The 14,411-nt window shown below is 48.9% G+C and overlaps 1 long non-coding RNA gene across 1 annotated transcript; it reads right to left on the bottom strand.

Moving 5' to 3' along the window:
• Positions 1 to 12,298: 12,298 nt before the first annotated feature.
• LOC144890959 (uncharacterized) lies at positions 12,299 to 14,192 on the bottom strand. The gene is made up of 2 exons (XR_013622612.1): positions 13,163 to 14,192; positions 12,299 to 12,345 (listed from the first exon to the last, which is right to left on the bottom strand). It is a non-coding gene; the product is annotated as an uncharacterized LOC144890959 (long non-coding RNA).
• Between the last annotated feature and the right edge of the window lie 219 nt (positions 14,193 to 14,411).

The raw sequence follows: 14,411 nt of genomic DNA, 5'->3' as shown, positions 1-14,411 counted from the left end.
CGATAAAGTTATTGGAGCATGGAATGAAGGTATTGGAAAGGGTGTTGGAGAGGAGGATAAGGAAGAAAGTGAAGATCGACGAAATGCAGTTTGGATTTATGCCAGGAAGAGGAACGACAGATGCGCTTTTCATTGTGAGGCAGTTGCAGGAGAAGTACATGGATAAGAGGAAGAAGTTGTTTTTTGGGTTTGTTGATCTGGAGAAAGCATTCGATAGGGTTCCACGCAAAGTATTGACATGGGCATTGAGGAAGTTAGGAGTGGAGGAATGGTTGATCAGAGTAGTGATGGCAATGTACAAAAGAGCACGCACAGCTGTAAGGACGAAGGACGGGAACAGTGGTGAGTTTGAGGTGAAGGTGGGAGTGCATCAGGGGTCGGTACTAAGTCCACTACTAATTGTAGCTGTGATGGAGGTGCTGGCTCAGACCGTAAAGGAGGGTTTACCGTGGGAGTTGTTGTATGCAGATGATCTGGTGTTGATTGCGGAAAGTATGGATGGACTGAAGGAAAAGATGAACAAGTGGAAGGAATGTATGGAGACAAAAGGTCTGAAGGTGAATATCGGAAAGACAAAGGTGATGGCAAGTGGTAAAGCATGTGGTGAGGTGGAAAGAACTGGGAAGTGGCCGTGTGCTGTGTGTAGGAAGGGTGTCGGAGTGAACTCCATTCAATGTACAATGTGTGCTGAGTGGGTTCATCAAAAATGTAGTGGTCTGAGAGGGTCATTAACCAGTGTGGCAGCTACATTCAAATGTAAGGTGTGCACAGAGGGAGCTGCAGATGGAGGAAATGTTGAGTTGGATCTTGGAGACGGCGTGAAGCTGGAAGGTGTGAAAACATTTTGCTACCTCGGAGACATGCTGAATGGAGAAGGTGGATCAGACTCGGCAACGGTTGCTCGAGTGAGATGTGCATGGAAGAAGTTTCGGGAACTGAGTGGCGTGCTGATGAGGAGGAGAGTGTCGCTGAAGCTGAAGGGAAAGGTGTATGCTGCATGTGTGAGAAGTGTTATGATTTATGGGAGCGAGACATGGGTAATGAACGTAGAGCAGCAACGAAGGCTGGAAAGGGTGGAAATGCGAATGGTTCGATGGATGTGCGGAGTATCGTTGAGAGAGAGGAAGACAAATGATGAATTGCGAAAGATGATGGGAATATTGCCTGTGATTGATGCTGTGAAGAGGAACAGGTTGAGATGGTTTGGTCATGTATTGAGGAAGGATGAAAGTGACTGGTTGAGAAGAGTGATGGAAGTTAATGTAGAAGGAAGTAGAGGATGGGGAAGACCGAGAAAGACTTGGCTAAAGATGGTGGAAGAAGAAATGCGGGCAAGGGGGTTAACAAGGAGAGATGCAGAAAATAGGGCAAAATGGAGAAGATTGTCATGGGGACCGCAAGGCTAACCCCCGCTCTAGCAGGGAACATGGCCTTAAAATGCATGTTGTTGTGTTGTGTTGTATACTGTTACATTTGTAGGGGGTAAGCAGTGATTACCTTAGTCCAGGTGGAATTACATTGTAATGGTACAGTACTGTGTCTACATTGTAGACGATCTACCATTCTAAATCAAATGAAGTCAAATGGGTGTGGCGACCCCGCTCCCATCAGCCTGATTGACAGTTGTTGGTCCGCTCATGCCTCTTCGCACTTCATTGCCCAAAACGTAAATATGCAGTTACTTCTACTTTTAAGCTCACCTGGAACGAAGTTGGCCCCCAAAATCGGTGGTTGCTTTCTTCTCAGAAACTAAACACGCAATTCCGATGAAACTTAATATAACCACAACCTTCCTCACCCGTGGTGTATTGTACCGACGTTTGTTCACGGCATTAAAAAAAATCTATAATAAATTTCAGATGATCAGATGCCTCTTTGGATCCAGACATCAGATGCTCAGATGGGATCTATGGGGGTGGGGGGAGGGGGGGAGGGGTTTCCCCCCCCAAATCGGTATTTGATTTCTTCTCAGAAACTGCACATGCAATTCTGATGAATCATCACAGGTGTTGCTCCTATGTTTATATTAGCAAAAGTAGCCCACGTTACCGGGTAACAATGAATCACTTCCTGACGGGAATATGAAACACGCAATCTGGGTCCATAATCTCGAGTGAATTGAAAAATATATCGCAAATACAGTGGAGTCTGAAGCATGGAGTAGCACCCTATCCCATGGAAGTTACACTCACAAACTGCTTACGAAGTACCAAACTATGCTTCTGCAATTTATAAACCATTCGTGTGAGACAATGACATAACTTGCTCCTTCAGCTGACAGTTTCGTTCAGTTTCAGTAACACACACACACACACACACACACACACACACACACACACACACACACACACACACACACACACACACACACACACACACACATACACACACACACACACACACACACACACACACACGCACGTAGTAACACACACGCACGTAGTAACTCACATGCACGTCGTAACGCACACACGCACGTAGTAACTCACATGCACGTCGTAACGCACACGCACGTCGTAACGCACACACGCACACACACACAAAGGTGGATGGAGGTTATATTTTCGCCCCTGTTTGTGACTTGCCGGAAAAGACTCGCGGAGGCCCCTTTCAATCATGTGACAATAGGCCAGCGGATAATCATGAAAAGTATTTCTATCATTCTGTTAATATGTTTAGAATATGTGTCTCGCATGTTAATCATTGATATTCAGTCAATACTAAAGAAACATTAAATATGAAAGCTCAAGTAAATTAAACATTGTGTTTATATGGGCACTTTTAAGAACATTTAAGCCTTTACATGAATGCCATAAAATCATATTTTAAATTAAGGCACATCAATAAAATGAAAATGTATGGTCTGTTAATGGTATAAAACAATCATTTTCCCACTTCAGACAAGATTTAATGAAATCGATACCCTTCCAAACCTTGTATTCAGTCTTTGTCCGGAGAAAACCCGTTGATTACATGGAGTTATAACATGGGCCCTTTTTAGGTCCTTTGGTGGCACTTTGGCCCACTTAAGTGGGCACTTTGGCCCACCCATTTGAGTATGATGGGGATGGAGTAGAATTACAGAACGTTCATTGTTCTAATTCACTTGTAATCTGGCTCACTTTGAAGATCAAAACTTAAATTATAAACCCATTTTATATTCAAATGGGCCCCATTGCCCAATATGGGCACCTGGCCCACAATCTGAATATCTGTTTTTCAAGCAAGGCCCACTTCATGTACACAGGGTAAGAGATATGGTCCAAATTTTTCTTTCTAAAGCTATTAAATTGGATGAACACCTGCACTCATGCCTATTTACACATAATGGGCCAATGGGCCCTTTTTGGCCAATTAACGGGCCCTGGGCTATTTCATGAGTTTAAATTCATAACACATATATCATAGGTCTAAATCAACCTTTTTATGAAGAAAAAAAAATGTCCTGTACATAAACTTGGCCCAAATGCCCCAAAACCGGTTTTGGGCACCATTAAGGTCCAAAATGGGCACTTTGGGCACATTTCTTTTTTTAATCGGTCGGCACGCTCGTACTCAGCGTCAAATTTTCCCCTCGCATCCGTCTTCAAAAAAAAGTGGACATCATTTCCCACTGATTCAGCGTTTTGAGCCCAACTATATACAGCTCCATCTCACAGCGTTTTCATTCAACTTTCACGGCGGGTTATTTTCTGTCGACGAATCAGGTTTTATCTTTTTGTTAGTTTTGTATTTTGATCCACCCACCTATAGTGACCTACAATGGGGCAACGGAAGTTTGCAATTGTTGATTTCTTTGAATCAAATGAGGTCGAGCTGATCGAGACAAAGCATTTTCTCACCAAGGAAGACCAATCAACGTTTAACAGCGAGGAGTGCTTGGCCTGCACTGGGGCCTAACGCTGGGCCTGCCTTGGGGCCTACTCGTGGACCTGCCTACTCCTACCCTCTCGTGCTGGGCCTGCATTGGGGCCTAACGCTGGGCCTGCACTGGGGCCTACTGCTGGGCCTGCACTGGGGCCTACTGCTGGGCCTGCCTTGGGGCCTACTCGTGGACCTGCCTACTCCTACCCTCTCGTGCTGGGCCTGCATTGGGGCCTACCGCTGGGCCTGCACTGGGGCCTACTGTTGGGCCTGCCTTAGGCCTACTCGTGGACCTGCCTACTCCTACCCTCTCATGCTGGGCCTGCCCTGGGTCCTCCCGCTGGACCTGCCTTGGGGGCCTACTCTTGGACCGGCCTACTCTTGGACCTGCCTACTCTTGGACCGGCCTACTCTTGGACCTGCCTACTCTTGAACCGGCCTACTCTAGGACCTGCCTACTCTTGGACCTGCCTACTCTTGGACCTGCCTACTCTTGGACCGGCCTACTCTTGGACCTGCCCACTCTTGGACCGGCCTACTCTAGGACCTGCCTACTCTTGGACCTGCCTACTCTTGGACCTGCCTACTCTTGGACCGGCCTACTCTTGGACCTGCCTACTCTTGGACCGGCCTACTCTTGGACGGGCCTACTCTTGGACCTGCATACTCTTGGACCTGCCTACTCTTGGACCGGCCTACTCTTGGACCAGCATACTCTGGTTTTTCCCTCTCTTCTCCCTTCTTTGTTATATGTGTAGGAAGAGATTTTTCGTGTAATAATCCATAAATAAAGACAGTGTGATTGAAGGCTTGGCTTTGTGTGCTTTAGGCCATAACAAATGTTTGTTCAAGGAGGAAAAACCTCTTGGGGAGGTGGGATATTATTGGTATTAATATGGTTTTGTAATAGCATTAATATTACGCTATTGTCGTTAGTTTTGTTATTTGAAGCGGCCTTGGAAAAACGCCACGATAAAGCTAACTTAATATGGCTATACACCTCAACACGCAACCCATTGACGGCAACGGTGGAGAAAACCCGCTCGGTGGAGAAAACCCCCTTGGGGAGGGGGGCAAATGAATGCGCTACAACCTTCATTGTGTAACCCTTGATCATCCTGTCAAGTTTGGTTGAGATTGGATAAGTATGGACGGAATGTATTGGCGTCAAAAATTCATCAGACAGACAGAAATGGCGTATTGGGAAAACGCGGAAATTGGAAAAAAAAATTGGAAATTTTTTTCTGCCGTTTTGGAAAAAAACAAAAAAACATGATGATTTCACCTAAGTTGTTGACCTTGTTCTATGTTGAGCTTTTGTCCTTTTGACCTCAAATTCAATCGGCTTTTTCCTGATTATCAACTCTACCATTTGCTGAACTTTCTTAAAGATCGGTTTAAAATTGTGACCTGAAGGCGATTGACATACAGAGACACACGTTCAGAATAACCCACAAGACAAACCAATATACTTGGAAAAATATTCGATTTTGCAAGTAACAGGCAAACAGACAGGGGTGAAAACACAACCTCCATCCATCCACCTTCAGCAGCGGAGCTAAAGAACCTTGGACCTCGACGAATGGTTGCCTGAAAAGTGAAACGAGTGTTCCAGGCGTGTGACGTGCAGTGAGTCCTTTTGGGCTGAAGTGCAGCATGTTTATTGTGATGTACTCTATTTCTACAGTGCAGCATGTCTACTATTGTGATGTACTGTATTTCTACAGTGCAGCATGTCTACTATTGTGATGTACTGTATTTCTACAGTGCAGCATGTCTATTATTGTGATGTACTCTATTTCTACAGTGCAGCATGTCTATTATTGTGATGTACTGTATTTCTACAGTGCAGCATGTCTATTGTGATGTACTGTATTTACCCTGCAAAAAATGTTCTTTCGAGATTCCATAAAAATGTTTCTATAGAAGTCTTATAAAATTAATTTCTATAGGATTTTGTGCCTTTCTATAGAAGCCATTCTATAGGGTTCTATTGAAACAGGTCTATAGGATTCTAAAGAACGATTCTATAGGATTCTATAGAAACCGCTCTATAAGATTGTATAGAACGTGCTCTTCAAGATTCCATAGAAAACATGTTCTATAGGAAAGTTGTTCTTTAGAAACGGTCCTAGAGTTCGATAGAAACTCTCTTCGACTGTTCTATAGGATGTCTATAAGACTTCTATAGAAACATTTTATTGGAATCTCTATAGAACATTTTTTGCAGGGAGAGGGTATATTGGCAATTCCTTTTCTGTATTTCATGCTCGGCTTGGAGTGTGTGGGACAGAAAGAAGGAGGATCTGTGACAAACTGGCCCAGGTTGCCTTGAAAGGCTCACTTTGGAAATGGAGGAGGTTTATGGAGGTACGTCGAACGGTGTAGGTTGAGGTTGTGCCGGGGGGGGGGGGGGGTTGGGGGGGGGTTCATTTCAGTCTAAAGGGGTAGTGACTGAGCGCGGAAGAGAAATGGAGATGTGTGAATGGTGTGTGTGTGTGTGCGTGTGTGTGTGTGTTGCAGGAGTGTGTGTGTGTGTGTTGCAGGAGTGTGTGTGTGTGTGTGTGTGTGTGTGTGTGTGTGTGTGTGTGTGTGTGTGTGTGGCAGGAGTGGGTGTGGTTTAGTTTTAGTGGTGCATGTTGTAAGAGTGGTGGTCAGTTGTTGTTTTTTTCGTTTTTTTGGTGTGTGAGTGAGTGGATGAGGGGCTGTTGATTCTGGGAGTGGAGGCAGTTTTGTTGCTGTAGTCTGTGTTCTCACTGGCTGGGGGTGGTGGTGTGTATGCATCCGGGTGGAGCTGCTGCATGTGGAGGCGTACGTTCCCCTGCTGGCCCACCTTAGCTGACCGTATCTAGGTTGAAGGGCCGAAACGGGATGATGCTGAGGACCCGGTCAGTGAGACACACTTGTGACCAGCTGTGTTTTGAACTTATATATATATATATATATATATATATATACACTGAACAAAATTATAAACGCAACATCCGACATTTTGAAATAATTTATGAACGTTACAGTAAAATGTCACCTCTATTTTTCTGTATGTACAAAAGGTTGACGAGTCTTGAATTTGAGTGCATAAGGGTGTTTAAACGTTTTCAATGTTGTGGCACTCCCGTTATGAGATATTGCTCCCACCAGACGGGTGTGGCATGAACTGTCACGTTTCAAAGAGCGTGAGCATTACTCAGACACTCCTTGTACTGGGGACAATAAAAGGCCACCAAAAAATGACTGTTGTGAAAAACCAATCAGGTCCACACAACTTTAGTCCAACGGGTTGGTTTAATTGCATTTAGATCATAACATCATCCTGTAAAGTAGAAAATACAATAAGTATACGATGTGACATCACATGGGACCATTCATCTATCTATAATTCCAGTAATCTCTGTATGTCTGTGTGTCTGTGTGTTTGTCTGTGACCGCTGTTTCTCGACAACCACGGGTCCGATATACTTGAAACTTGCCAGGTATATTGCTGGGGACCCGAGGATGTGCCTTTTCAAGGTTTCATATTAATCGGAGAAGTAGTTACCGAACTATGGCGATTTCTTTACCAAACTCCGCAAGCCGTTCGCTTTGGACCAAACCATTTCATGTAAATAGAGGGGGGGGGATTGTCACCGTACTCGCAAGCCGTTCGCTTTGGCTTTGCGAATGGACCAAACCATTTCATGTAAATAGGGGGGGGGGGGGATTGTCACCGTACTCGCAAGCCGTTCGCTTTGGCTTTGCGAATGGACCAAACCATTTCATGTAAATAGAGGGGGGGGGGATATAATTTTAGATATATATATAGTACGGGCATGCCCTAGTAACATTCAATGCAAGCAAGCTGGATATTCTATGCAGGCGTACCGTTAGCGAGTCTACCAGATGTAACGTGTCACAGGAGAAGTCTCGGAGCACCGTCCGCAGCAGCGGGTCTTATAGTCACGCCCCTAGCGGTGTCAACGAGCAGCGAGCATCACCCCGGGTTCAGTACAAATACGATTTCACTACATTCTCCCCCCGTCAGAATTATACGGCAGTGCGGCTAGAAGCGAGTGAGCGTCAGCACTAACAGGGTGGAACATCAGTCGACCCAACCGTATCGGGCCGGGCGGCGAATTTCTCTGCCAGCACGCGTCCGAAATTCCCCGGGTACGGCATCACGTATCCCTGTGTCCCCGGCGTCAGAAGCGCCAACAGGGTCGGGTGACGAAGGGGGTAACTCCAAGTCGTCGGGCCCAGGTAGTCTCGGCGAGGGGAGGGTCGGTAGACTTTCGGCGATGGGAGCGTCGGGAGAGGCCATAGTCTCATAGATGGGTTCGATCGGTTCGTCCGATTCCCTACTTAGGTCGGCGACCCCGCAAGGGGCAAGGTGACGGACGGAGACAGTAGTCTCACGGCCATCAGTCGTCATCACACGAGCATGCTCAGGATTAGCCTGGAGAATCTGCACTTTGTCCACTAGGGGGTCGTACTTGCTCACGCGAACCGCCCGTTTAAGGTAGGCCGGCCCGGGCCCAGCGAGCCAACTGGGCAAAGACCGTATACACCCCGAGCTCCTGGGGTGGTGGAAAAGTCGCTCGTGGGGAGTTTGGTTGGTTGCCGTACTCAGGAGAGCCCTGATCGAGTTCAACGCCGCAGGTAGCTACCAAGCCCATTTATCGAGGCCCCGGCCGAGGGTCCGGAGGTTGAGCATGACGGCCCTCCAGATAATCCCGTTGAAGCGTTCGATCTGCCCATTAGCCTGGGGTCTGTACGGCGTGGTGTAACTAGAAGCAATGTTATTTTGGAGCAGATAGCCGCGCACCTCCTGAGACAAGAATACCGCACCCCAGTCGGTATGGACATAGGCCGGGTAACCGAACATGGAGAACAAGTTCTGTAAGCATCGCATCACCGTGGCAGCAGTCATGTCCGCGCACGTATAAGCAAAGGGGAATCGCGAGTACTCATCAACAATAGTGAGCAGCTAGCGAGAGCCGCTCGACACCGGCAATGGGCCCTTGAAATCCATCGCCAAGCGTTCCCACGGGCGTGTAGCCTTCACCAGAGTCCCCATGGGAGGGTTATAGAAACGCGGTTTGATGTCCGCGCAGATAGCGCAGTCGCGACAGATACGGCGGATATCGTCAATCGAGTATGGGAGATTCCCACACCGCACAAAATGAGCGAAACGCGTTACGCCGGGATGGCCCGCAGTGGCATGCAGCACCCGTAGGCCCTCCAAAGAGGTGATACCCGCACATGTAGCCGGTCGTGATAAGGCATCGGCGGCCTGGTTATCCATCCCCGGGCGATATTTGATGGTGTAACAGAAGTCGGCGAGTTCGATACGCCAGCGAGTGATTTTCTCGTTCTTAATGCGCTGGGCGTGTAAGGTGTCGTACATGAACGCAACGCTTTGCTGGTCCGTGATGATTTGGAAGCTCCGCCCGAGTAAGTACGGGCGCCATCGCCGAATAGACTCGACGATCGCATACGCTTCCTTTTCAACGGACGAGTGTCTCCGCTCAGCGGTGGTAAGAGTCCGTGAAAAGAAAGCCACGGGACGCCCCCCTTGGGAGAGGGTCGCCACGATGGCCTGATCCGAGGCGTCACTTTCGAGGACGAACGAGCCGCTCTCGTCGATTGTCGCCACGGCAGCTCGGGCGATGTCGGCCTTAAGGCCTTCAAAGGCCGCCAATGCGGCCGGACTCAGGGGGAAGGTGTCGCAGGCCACGAGGGGGCGAAGTTTCGCGGAGAAACTTTGCACCCATTTGGAGTAATGGGCGAACAGCCCAAGGTCGTGCTTCAGGGACGCCCGATCACAGGGAGGGGCCATGTCGAGCAAAGGTCGCAGACGCTCCTTATCCGGGGCGACAGAGCCATGGGTCACGGTGTACCCCAGATGATCTATCGTGCGTAGGGAGTATTGGCACTTATCCTCGTTCATAGTTAAGTGATACCGCTGCGCGACCTCAAGGAAGCGCTTCAGATTAGCATCATGGTGCCCTTGGTCATATCCACAAACCGTAAGATTATCGAGGTAGACGAAAACATCGGTTAAGTGCTCCCGCGCAACGAGGTCATCCATGGCCCTCTGGAAACAAGTGACCCCGTTCGTTACCCCAAAAGGCAATCGCGTAAATTGGTACAACCACTGCCCCGACTCAAATGCGGTATAGATACGATCCGCCCTAGAGATAGGGATCTGGTGGTACGCACTACGGAGATCGAGAGTGCTATAGACCGAATACTGGGACACCTGTTGCACTAGCGCGTCCATCCCCGGAAGGGGGTAGGCATCCAGCTGTGTAAAGCGGTTTATCGTTTGGGAATAGTCGATTACCATGCGTCTGCGATGGGCCTCGCTGCGCACCACCAAGACCTGGGCGTGCCACGGCGACCTACTAGGTTCTATGATGCCGTCTTTCAAGAGCTGAGCCGTTTCGTCCGCAATGAATTGCATGTCTGCGCGAGAGTAGCGCCGTGATTTCACCGCGACAGGGGTGCAGTCGGAGGTTAGATTGGGGAACAGCGAAAGCGGCTGGACGTCCATTTGCGCTAGAGCGCACACCGCAAGCGCGTCGTCCGCCCCCACAACAAGCATGTCAGGCCCACCAAACTCCATTACCAGACGTCCATGCAGCTTAAGAAAATCGTGTCCTAACAGAATATCAGCACATAATGCGGGTAAAACCATAAGGTGTACATCAGGGAAAACCCGTCCCTTTAGCACGAGTTTCAATCGGCATTCCCCCTTCGTGCTGAGTCGAAGCCCCTGGGAAGCCATGAAGATCCGTCTCGTAGACCTCCAGATCCGCCATCCATGCCTGAGCACAAGTCGCTGGTCGATAAAACTATCCGTAGACCCTGTATCCACCAAGGCCCGAACACAATGGCCTTCGACCATTAGGGGAATAAGGGCTTGAGCCAGGCCAGACGAGGCTGCTGGGAGCGGGACTGAGCCCCCCGAATGGGTCGGACCAGCCTCGCGGGTGGATCCTACGCCAGCAGCAGTTTTGCGGTCGTGGCCGGAGTCTGCGTTGACCATGGGGAATCCATTAACGCCATCAGAGGGCTTTCCCAAGCATTCCGGTGTTTCGCGATTCAAAATCTGACAATTCTGACGGGAAAAGGCCTCCGTAGTATTTGAAATCGCCTTTTGACACTTTTGGCAGAAAAAGGCCTCCGTAGTATTCGAAATCGCCTTTTGACATTTTTGGCAGCAAAAGGCCTCCGTAGTATTTGAAATCGCCTTTGTCGGGGCGTGGGCCGCCGTTAGCTCGTGGACGACACGAGGAGAACGTTCCACTGGGGCTTGGCGAGGCTTCAAAGCCCCTTGCGTGGCCCGGAGTTTGGTCAAGGACACGTACTTCGTGCCCGATGGAGGATGAGACGGTGGTGGCTGTCCGGTGACGCCCGCCAAGGACGTCTGAGCGCCCAGGGGCCCGCAGAGAGGGGCCCTCCCCTTCGAAGTCGGGTAAGGCACCGGGTTTCGGGCTCGGCTTGCGGGCTCCGCAATGAGCCCATTCAAGGTCGCCGCGCCCGCGCGACCGCGACCGCGCAAGTCAATGAGCCGCGAGCCGCGTGCCGTTTTCCTGCACACTTTCGCGTAATGTCCCTTTTGCGAGCACAAATGGCATAAAGCGTCTCGTGCCGGACACACGACCCGGGCATGGCGTGGCCCCCCACAGAAAAAGCATGCGGCCCCGCGTAAGGCCTTGGGTCTGGTCGTAACAGCAGCCGTCAGGGCTGGGTCTTCCTCCGGAGCATCCCGGAGTTCAGCGAGCGGATCCGCGTCCTCGGCGGTAGCACTCTCTGGCCGGGCGTGTAGTGTGGTGCCCGCCAAGAGGCGCGTGCGATCATAGGTGTTCGATTGCATCCGCGCTTCAGTGTATACTGTCCCTTGCTCGAGTGCCGTAGCGAAGGTCAGGTCGGTCTTCTCTAAGAGCTTGAGCCTTAGTTCCTGGGAGGAGACCCCTGCAATGAAGGCATCTAAAAGACGATCATCCTGAGCCTGCGCGGGAGTCCGTGGCTCCCTGACACTGTCCAGCAAGAGCTGCCGGAGCTCCTGGGCGTAGTGGTCCATCGCCTCGTTGGGTTGCTGACGTCGCGTTTGCAACAAATATCGTGCATACACCGGGCTTTTTTCCTTTATGTACAGCCATTTGAGCTCCGCGATGGAGAGGTCATACGTCGCGCATTGAGCGATAGAGTTGTACACCCGGTAGTCGATTTTTGAATGTAGTGTTGCTAGCTTCGCGGCAGCCGTCGGCGCGGTCTCAGGCTCATCAAAAAGATTCTCCAATGTTCTGAGCCAGTGCTTCAGTTGCAAGCCACCATCCGGGGCTTGCGGGTCGGCGCAGAATACGGACACCGTCAGCGTCTTGTTGCCAGCCATGTCGGTAGATCTTAAATGCAATTAAGTGTTGTGAAAAACCAATCAGGTCCACACAACTTTAGTCCAACGGGTTGGTTTAATTGCATTTAGATCATAACATCATCCTGTAAAGTAGAAAATACAATAAGTATACGATGTGACATCACATGGGACCATTCATCTATCTATAATTCCAGTAATCTCTGTGTGTATGTGTGTGTGTATGTGTGTATGTGTGTGTGTCTGTGACCGCTGTTTCTCGACAACCACGGGTCCGATATACTTGAAACTTGTCAGGTATATTGCTGGGGACCTGAGGATGTGCCTTTTCAAGGTTTCATATTAATCGGAGAAGTAGTTACCGAGCTATGTCCAAAAAACGATTCAACCAATCAGAGAGCAGCGAGCTATCACGTGTGCCGAACGTGGCGAACAGACTCTGCCTCGGACGGCACATTTGAGAGCGTATTCATTTATTTCACGTTGGCAAACTATGTTGGCGCTATGTTGGCGTTAAACTATGTTTTAAAACTAATTAAAACTAATTTGCGATTCATCGTAACTGCGATATGCGACCTTCCGGACAGTCAAATGAGGACGTCACTTCCGGACTTACGGATAGTCATAGTGACGACGTACTGATGCTGAACGTGGCGAGCAGACGCTGTAAGGTACGATCGATTGTAGTACACGTTTATAATAACTCTGCCGATACAGGCCCGATTAACTGCAGCGCCATCCGAGCTGCGGCGTCGGGACGATACATTCATTGTACGGTCACATCACGCACTTACGGGCACGCCCATGGGCCCATGGGCACGCCCATGCATGCATGGGCGAAGACATTTTTTATTTTTATTTTGGCAAGGAACGGGCACCCACGTACGGGCACGTCCTAGTAACATTCAATGCAAGCAAGCTGGATATTCTATGCAGGTGTACCGTTAGCGAGTCTACCAGATGTAACGTGTCACAGGAGAAGTCTCGGAGCACCGTCCGCAGCAGCGGGTCTTATAGTCACGCCCCTAGCGGTGTCAACGAGCAGCGAGCATCACCCCGGGTTCAGTACGAATACGATTTCACTACAATGACAACATTTGTCAGACGTCACAATGCAACAGATGCCACAATTCATGAGGGATCGCACCATTGGCATGCTGAATGCTGGGATATCCGTCAGAGCTGTTGCTGCACAGTGTAATGTGCATTTCTCCACCATCAACCGCTTGCGGCGCCGTTTCAGACAGTTTGGCGCGACAGCCAATCAACCACTTGCCCGCAGACCACGTGTTACCACACCGGCTAAGGATCGGTACATCCGGCTCCTCCACCTGCGTGATCGTCTGCGACCAGCTTCACAGACAGCACAAGAGACGTTTGGTCTGAATAACCGACGAATCACAGAACAGACCGTAGAAATCGTCTCAGAGAAATCAATCTCCACGCCCGTCGTCCTCACCAGGGTCTTGACCTGACAGATGTTTGCCGTCGGAACCGACTACAGTGGGCGAACGCTCATTTTCCATGGCCCTTGGGATGCTGGAGAAGAGTACTTGGGACGCTGGAGAAGAGTCCACTTCACGGACGAATCCGTAACGGATTTATCAATAGAACCGTAGCATTCATAAATTATTTCAAAATGTCGGATGTTGCGTTTATAATTTTGTTGAGTGTATATATATATCTGTGCAGCGTCTGTCCTGTCCTGTCCTGTCCTGTCCTGTGTTGTCCTGTGTTGTCTTGTGTTGTGTTGTCACTGAACTACTTTCTCAAACTTTTCTGAAATCGTACCAAACTTCTGGTATGCACATATCTCTCCCGTCGGTATGTCCTAAGGGTATTTTTTTTTAGAAAATTTTTCCAATTTTGTTTTTCTTTTTTGGAATTTTTTGGAGAATTTTTTTTTTCCAACTTAAGTTTTCAACTTCAATTGTTTATAAAATGTGATATCACGTATATTACAAATACATTTGTGCAAAATAATTGTTTGAATTATGATTGGTTTAAACCATGACAAAACGGCAACTCGGGTACAATCATTTATCTATATATCTACACATCTGCGCAGTCTGTGTTCTCACTTAACGACTCCCTCAAACTTTTGTTTCTGTGGTTGTGAACTGGTTTTAATAACGTTGTGGTGGTTTTGAATCACATGGTGGTGAGGTGTTTTGAATTACGTGGTGGTGAG

This window comes from Myxine glutinosa, chromosome 2 (assembly GCF_964187855.1).
Source record: "Myxine glutinosa chromosome 2, kmMyxGlut1.1, whole genome shotgun sequence".
Classification (NCBI taxonomy): Eukaryota; Metazoa; Chordata; class Myxini; order Myxiniformes; family Myxinidae; genus Myxine; species Myxine glutinosa.
The sequence above is the reverse complement of the archived record's forward strand: the minus strand, read 5'-3'. Positions and strand labels throughout refer to the sequence as shown.